The following is a 9,138-nucleotide window of genomic DNA, read 5'->3' as shown; positions in this document are numbered from 1 at the left end:
TAACTATATGAACTGGTAAGAGATTGAAAGATTAGATTCATCTGTAATTTCTTTTGCATATCAAACTTGAGCTTTCTAAGCTCCTCAATGTCCTTGATCACTATCATACAGTGCTCATGGACAGACTGCCCCTCGCACATCTTGAGGTTGAAGATTCTTTTGGATACTTCGAAGCATGCAGTATGGCTTTGCTCACCATATAACTCCTGTAGGTGAGTGATCATAGTCCGGGCAGTGGGCATATGTTCGTGCTGGCTTTACAACTCATTTAACATGGATGCCAGCATATAATACTTAACTCGACTGTCTTCATCCGTCTACTTCTAAAAGGTAGCTCTCTGCTCAGTAGTAGGATGGTTTGGTAACATAACGGGATCCTGATCGAGAACATGACTTAATTTTTTTGAGGTCAAGACAATCTTGAGGTTTCTGAGCCAGTCTTTGTAATTATTATCGGTCAAATGATTAGTTTCAAGGATGCGAGCTAGAGGGTTTGAAACTGACATGATGGTTTAACTGTGAGAGTAGAGATTCAAGTTAGACTTTTATACTTAATATTTTAATTTACTTCTAGAGACTTTAAGATGTAAATAATGACTCTCACTAATTTTTGGATCCCTCCACTCTCCTTGAAAGAAACGAAAATTCTAACGCGATAAAAGATTCTTAGTGGGTGCTGCGGTCCCATCAATAACATGCACCTCTCCTAACAATTATTGGTAACATGCACATCGATGCGTAGGCAACTCTTTGCCCAGATGCTTCACTAAGCATGTTGCAGCCACTTGATCTCTAAGTCATGTGGGCTCACCTAACAGTTATTGCCCACACTTCTTAATTAAGTCTGACCCACCGTTTACAAGCAGATGCAAGGCCGTCATTGGGTCCCTCACCTAACAGTTATTAGGTCCAACCCTTTCCTTATCCTTGAGCAACTCTTTGCTAATAAAGTGATTGCATGTTCCCGATGCAACTGAACCACTGTGACCAGCTGAGAACAATCAACACTGGTAACACGCCTGCACATTTACAATGGTGGAAGATCTATGGACTTAATATTTATGAAAAATTTTGAGTTTAGGTCTCATCTAATCAATCGTCGTATGATTGATCTAACTGGCATGGACTAAACCAAACCGCTAAGCAACCTAATTTAAGACCCAATCTTCCAAATTGGCCAGGTAAGTGGAGAATGATGAGGGTCCCCCATTGCCTTCCTTAGATATCAATGAATTGATCAGGTCGGCTAACAAAATCAATTAAATAACCATATCTCACTAACTTATCTTAGACACCAATAGATTGATTGATCAGAATTGATTAGCTCAAGTGAATCAGACTCAAACCAACGAGCCAAATTAGGTCCTTAGGTTAATCGATTCTACATATGGGACTCAATCAATTTGATCAACAATAATTATATGATCATTAACTTAATTGATCTAACTCAATTCAATACTTGACTCAATTTGATCAATTACTTAATCGAATTAGACCCATATAACTCAAATCAAAAACTTTAGATACAATCCTAATACATGACCTAATTTTTGATTTTTTTCATGACTAAAACTCTCATGCATAAATATAAATTTCAGATTCTAAAATCATATTTCAGATCTAAATTCTTTGTATAAAAGTAAATTTTAAAATATAAAAATAATTTTTAGATTTTAACATACAAACATATATCATATATATGCATGTATAATTAGATCTAAATAAAATTTTAGATTTAAGTATTATATCATATATCTCATATACTAATCATGAATGAGATTAGAAATAAATTTATGATCTAAATATGCAATCATATATCAATATATGAATTAAAATTCATATTATAAAAAAATTTCAGATTTCATGCATGCATCTATATTTCACATGAACATTAATTAGAACTCTTTCTAGATTAAAATTCAGATATATGCATACAACAACATATCAACTATATGTTCTAAAACTAAATTTAAAATTAAATTTTAGATTTGAAGATCCATCCATACATCTTATGTATCAAAGAAAAAATTAATTTTGAAATATTTTCAAAAATATGTATATCAAAATTCAGCATATGAAAACCTGTAGCTCTGATACCACTGTTAGAATTCAGAGTTTGATGCATGCATGTATTTTTTAAAATTTTATTTTTAAATATCATAGTGAAGAATAAGATTAAAATAATTTTAATATAAATTATACATGCATAAAAATATAAAACCACATAGATCTATTTTATATGCTGAAATTGATATATGCTGAAATTCAGATTGTGATCAAATCATATACCTATTTTATAATTTTTTTCTTCAAAACTAGATCTGAAAGAGATGAGGCTCTCTATTAACCATACAAGTATCCGATCTCTACGAGTATCCACTTGAGATCAGCCTGGAACAGTCCTCTATAATCTGAATTTTGATTCTCCAAAATTCAGCCTGCTGAATCTGAATGAAATCTGGATCACGATCAACACTTGATCTTTCACCTTGATCTTTCTCTTCTCCTCTTCTCTAGAATTTCTCCTTACTATGTGCTGCTATCAGATGCTAAAAATCAGCAAGAAAGAGGCACCCAAACTCCATTGGGCATGAAACTCCTTGGGATGCGCATCCCAAAAAAGGGATGTATAGAACACCCAAGAGAAGAGAAAGGGAGAGGAAGAAAGGGCATGGGAAGAGCCTTTAGGTGTGAGGGGCTACTAGTTTTGATGCTCAAGGGATCTTAGGGAGATCCCTTTAAATAGGCATAAGGATTGAATCCTATTTAATCTCATAATACAAGTCCTACTTGTAATAAAATTCCTATTAACTTAAGTTATCCAACTTACATTAGGAAGCCCATTAGGCACCAACTATTGGAGCCCTTGCACCCACAATTAGACACCCTCTTTTGCACTCAAGAGACACCCCATATGAAAATCAAAGTTCCTCTAATTAATGGACATGCCCAAATTGATCAAATCAAAGTAGCGCCCCATAATAACTATCAAAGATATTCAAAAGGGACTTGCACCCTTAATTTATGTGATCCATAACCTTAGTCACCCAATAATTAGAGTCTCATGAATCTTATTCATGTAAGTTATTAGCAGATAATTAAGTTAGAATTAATTTATCAAATAAGTAATCCCAACAGAAAGAGGAATTAGGTCCAACCATGTGCTAGCAAGGTTACCATGAACTCAATGGGTTTCTCTAAACCCAATTGACACTTCATAAGTTTAATTACTTATTTCAGGCCTAATCCTTTTGTTGTAAGACCTCATAGGTTTAATTTTATCTGGTAGTGAGACATACAATGATCTCGATCATTGTATCATTGAAACTATTTTCAATAGATTGGAACAATTTCACTCTAACTCAATAAGGATTATCGATCTGGAATAACTCTAGTGAGCTCTCACAATCTACTAGAACACCTAGCAGTATGTAGTGACAATTCAGTAAAACTGAAATGAACCTCTAGGTATAGTTAACGTGTGATTTAGTCCCTCTATCGTGAGTCCCGACTAGATGACAGGTAATGAATAAATCGTCAAACCTCAACATCAGTCATGTGATAGATTGATTAGCTTAAGTCCAGTTATGAGTCCAGTTGTGACTTCTATAAAAAAAATTTTTCATCAATTACACTACTGTGGCCACAGACTTTTGGACTTAGCCTCTTAAATCTCATATGACTACTCCTCTCTATCAAGGTCGATAGATCCTATCTTGATGCACACCCCACTCCTACAGTGGACCAACTATCACCAACATCCACTATAAGGGCTCATTGAGACCTATGTTTATATGTCAATCAAACTCCAGTAGCCTCATGCGAGTAACAGTACCATCTCAAGTTAAAGGATCAATCACACAACTACAGCATCGAGACAATCACTGACGATTGAATAGAAATTCAATGATCTCTCGTATGGTCACGCTCAGTGCCGGTTGTTCTCTAACAACCACTCATACTTATTGTCCTGTGTCTCGACACAGTAGATTAGAGATCCATCTATCTCGAAAGAAGCGATTTGTGCATCAGTTTATCCAGATTTATCATCATCCTCATGATGATCCTATGACCGAGAGTCTTTAAGAATTAAATACATGTCTCTAATTTTTAATACTTTGAGAATATGTATCGAAATTAATTTTATAGATGATTCAAGGATACATTATACTTGAATGAAAAAGAACTTACCTCTTTTATTGATCATATCAATATATTAAGTATAAAATTATGCCTTAGATTTATTACAATGTGTCAACCATATTGACTTCTAGGACATACATCTAACACTAAAGAGATCTTCTGGCTCATAATAAACTTTTCACAATAAATTATCAGAAATAAATTTTCATAATAAGCTTCCTAGTATTCTTAGAGCCTCCCTGGCTCTGATACCAACTAGATGGAGGATCTAAGGGAACCTTTTCGCTCACAACTAGAAGAAGGATAGTTTCAAAAAGGATTAAAAACTTTGTTTACAAAGTTGTTCGAAAAGGATAAAAATAAATAAGATACATGCACAATGAAATTATCAAAGCTTGAAGATGAATAGTAAACTAAACTATTTATGAGTTTGCTTGTGCTCTAGGACAACCATTCACTATAGCCGCAACTATAGCCAGGCAACCTTACTGCAGAGCATGAACAATCTTGGAAAAGAAGAATAATAAATTTACAAAAAAAATAAATAGTGATATTTAATGCAAGTTTCCAAGAATGCCAGTTAGCTCTAAAGAAGAAATGCCCATCGGCTCTTTAGAAGTAATGCCAGTTTTTTGAAAATTGCAGCTGGCTTTGAACTAGGAATTCCAAGAAAGCTCTCAACTTGGAATACCAACAAGGGCTTACAATCTTGGAATAAGTGCTTGTGGGCAATATTGGAGAAAGTAGATAGTGAAAGAATTCGAGAAGATAAATGGTTAAATTATCATTGTAGACAAAAAAGAATAACTTGAAGGTAATTGGGATGGCTTGTAGCACCTAGCTTATAATTCACAAAACTTCAATTGCTCTGATACACATAAACAATATGCAATCAAAACATCGAAAGTCAAAAGATATTTGAAAAAAATACATATTTTATTGAGAAGGAATAGATACAACCATTCACCCTTTTAACCTTCCACACTTTAGGTTGCAGGGATGAATAACAAGATTGGTACATGATCTTGAGTATATAAGATTTGATTGAGGTACAGAATTGGATGCTTGGTTATATTAGGGTACAGGATTGTATCCCTGGAATAGGGTTTTGGTATTAAGATAGCTTTCTTGAAGAAACTCAGGCTTTTCTATGGGCTCTAAAGGTCCCCCTCCTCTTTGGATCTCAAGCTTCTTTTATAATCGGAGTAAAGGCTTCTAGACTTCGAACTTCAATGTGGCTTAATTTCGAGCACATATTTTACAGAAATTGATGGCTTTTATATATGGTCGATGCAGACGTACTATCCTTGATGTCCTAGTTAAAACATTTTTGCAAAACTTTGTTTAAAGTTGGCTACTTTTGCAGATGGTTAGTACAGATGTGCAAACATGCTATCCTTACTGTTCTGGTTGAAGTATCTTTGCAGAACTTTATTGAAAGTTGACTACTTTTACAGATAATCGGTACAGACGTGCTGTCCTTGCTATAAGATTTGTCTTTCTGGAGAATCCAATGATTGATTAGCCATGCTGAGCTGGAAATATCGAGCTAGTACTCAGACTGATACTGTTAAGTTGGCAGTGATTGCTGAGTTGCAACTAATTTGGTGGCTACTTATAAGTATTGAGTCGGCGGATCTTGATGCACTAGTGGCTATAATGATGAAACTATGGATCTTCTTCCAAGTTGAAGGCTAGATCTGATGATGAGCTTTGAACATTAGATTTGTCCTATTCATCTTCCTCCTCTAGCTGGGCTAAGGACTCGAGGAGAAATTTCTTGTACTCCATTTTGGATTTAGCTCCAACTAGCTTGGAGCTTATCATAGACTTTTGTTGGAGAAATCTTGCTATAGACTGATCCATTGTTACAAGAAGTTGCAAAAAATGACGAGAGAGTCATTCAAGAATTTTAGGCTTGGTGGCCTTTTCTGGATTAAATTCTTGCCACCATTTAACCTTATATTTCCTGCCAAGCATGTTAAGAAGAGGAGGGTTTTGCAAGACAATGTACTCCCAACTAAGAATCTAAGACAAAGAAAATTGGAAGTAAAAATCAAGAAGGATTGAGAATGTTTGATTTCTTATTGGTAAAATAGCATTTTGTTGGAAGACTTTAAAGCCTTCCAAAGTGGCTGGTGGAAGGATTTTACTGATAAGTCTGTAATAATCCTAGCAGTGAGAAAATCAATTAAGAAAATTGAAAGGTTGCTCCAAATTTGAAGTAGAACAACTAGGAATGCTTGTAAGCTTGGTTTTGAAAAAGAAAAGTCAAATACCAAGCATTTTGATAATCCAATAGTTGTAGTATGGGGATTGAATTCTTAAGATAGTTTTTTGTAATTAGTTGGGTGATCTCTCCAAGTTGCAGGAGTTAAAACCTTGATTATTTGGATTGTGGAGTGTGTGGTTTCTAAAGGATTGATTTTATCTTTGTAGTGTTTGATTGCAACAGAATTGATGTCAACTAGGATAAACTCATAAAATCTTTGGCTCTTTTGCAAATCTTTTAGTTGATAATGCCAAGTTGGTAGAAAAATCTTTTCATTACATTCGTGGTGTTTTTGCAGCAAACTCATCTTCGATTATTAAAATTGTCTAGATTTGTTTTTTGTCAAGATATTTTGTTGGACTCTTTTTGGAAAAATCTTTTGTATTGGAGTTGCGTCAAAAATCTCAATTGGCTATTTTTACTTTAAACTTAATTGTTGCTGACTTTTCTTAAAAAACTATGCGGCAGCCTTTTGAAAAATTTCTAATCCCATCAGGGTGGGATTAGCCTTAGCCAACTCTACCAATTGTTCTATGGAGAGTTTGGAGGATTGCTCTGGTTGAGATGATTCTTGTTCCTCTTGGGTTACTATCTCATACTAAGTTAATAGTTTGGAGGCTGGTGATTGAGTTGGAGTAAGTCATTTTTTGGAAGAAAATGAAGGTCTCAGACATAGATTATTTTGGTACTGGAAGAGTAGGAGGCTTTTTAGGAGACATTTTTGTGAGAATTTTCCAACAAGAATTCATGTGAGAGGTGATCATTATCCTTCTCTTTTATAAATTCTATGTCAAAGTCAGAAATTGACAAAATAGCTTGCAATCTAGCAAAAATTTGTTTAAATGCCAAGTTTTTAACATCCTTTTGTAAAATGTATGCAAATTTCCAACCAATATGCAATAAAAAATTTTGATTAAGAAAATCACTTTGAAACATTAAAATGCCTAAAAGAATCAAAAGAACTTTTTTTGATTGTTGAATAGTTTTGTTACGTTGAATTCCATATTCGTAATGTATATTATACTAATTGTTCTTCACCATTTTTTCTTTGTTTGAGTATGCCTCCATATCCTATCTCAGATCCTTCTATCTCTATAATTTTAAAGGTATCAAAGTCTACCAAATGAAGGCATGGCAAATTTTTTATTTACTTTTTTATTGATTTAACTACCTGTGTGTGTTTGTCCATCCATGGTGACAGATTTTTTCTTAACGTATCATAAAGAGGTTTTATAATAGGTTTTATATTTTTGTTATAGTCTGAAACATAATTCAAACTTTCAAGAAGCCTCTATAATTAAGTTCTGTCTAAGATTACATCTAGGAATTTGTCCGCAAATTCTATAGATTTCTGGATTGGTTTAATTATACCTTGGCTAATTTTATATCCTAAAAATCAAATTTCTATTTTGAATAGTTTCATCTTATTTTTTTGATAGACATAGGTCATTTCTTGTGACTACTTTTTTGAAGATTTGAAGATGTTTAAAGTATTATTCTATTAAGTTTGAAAACACCAACACATCATCTATACAGACAATGATGAATTTAGTGTATGGATTGAAAATATCATTCATAATTTTTTGAAATTTTAATGGGATATTTTTCAAACTGAATGACATAATATTCCATTCATATTGCTTGAAAGGAATCATGAACATTTCGGTCCTTGTCGTTGCTCTAGACCTGCCAGAATCTTGATTTCATATCAAACTTGGAGTATATTTTGGCTTCAACTATCTTGTTTAATAAGTCTCTTATTGGGTATAGGATACCTGATCCATTGTAAGATAGTATTAAGAGGCTTGTAGTTTATTCCTAATCTTGAAACTTCTCTTTCTATTTTTACTCCCTTCTAAACATAGAAGGCCATGTAGCTCCATGAAAACTTGCTTAGCCTTATCAATTTTTTTAAAAGGAGTGTTTCAATTTTTTTATAAAATTCTATCATTTTTTTATTCATTTGAATAGGTATAGCTTTTATTGGAATTTTTTTTTCATCAAAGTTTTTCTCATAGGGTAGATTGACCACGTGTTGCTTTGTGTTCCATAATGCATTCGAGAATTCAGAATAGATTGTTTCTTGGATTCTTTCCTTGATTTATTGAATATCTCTTATTATTGTTAGATTCTTTAATTGTTCTTCTATTCTCTTGTAGCTTACTTCCTCTTTCAAATATTCTAATTATTTCTATTTTTGATTTATTTAATTAATGGTTTGACATTTTAAGATTTCTAGAGTTTTTGTGCAAGGCTGATGGATGAAAGAAAAGACTAAGTTCTATTCCAGAACTTGTGTTTTAATTCCATCATCATCAACCCAAATGGTTTGATCAAGCATAGGAAAGGTGTTCCTAATATTATTAACTTGTTTAGTTTTTTTACTAGAATAAAAGACGCTTTGAGACAAACCTTCTCTTTGCAAATAAAGGTTTCTATGAGCTTATATTTTATTTTTAATTCAGATCCACTTGCACTGTTAACTTTTTCTTTGATTTTTTCAAAATATTTTGTAGGCATGAGACCCTCCTGGATACAATTTGAGTCTACATCTGAGTCAACTAAGGCTATAGTATCTAGTCTAAAGTCCTCTCCTATTATTATTGTAATTTGAACACACCGTTTCTAAATAGTAATTTGGGACAAGGTTTTTATAAAGTTTTGATCATCTTCGATTGCTTGTTTTTCTTCTTCTTCAATTTCTTTCATTAACATTATTTGAA

Source organism: Elaeis guineensis, chromosome 11 (genome assembly GCF_000442705.2).
Source record: "Elaeis guineensis isolate ETL-2024a chromosome 11, EG11, whole genome shotgun sequence".
Classification (NCBI taxonomy): Eukaryota; Viridiplantae; Streptophyta; class Magnoliopsida; order Arecales; family Arecaceae; genus Elaeis; species Elaeis guineensis.
The sequence above is the reverse complement of the archived record's forward strand: the minus strand, read 5'-3'. Positions refer to the sequence as shown.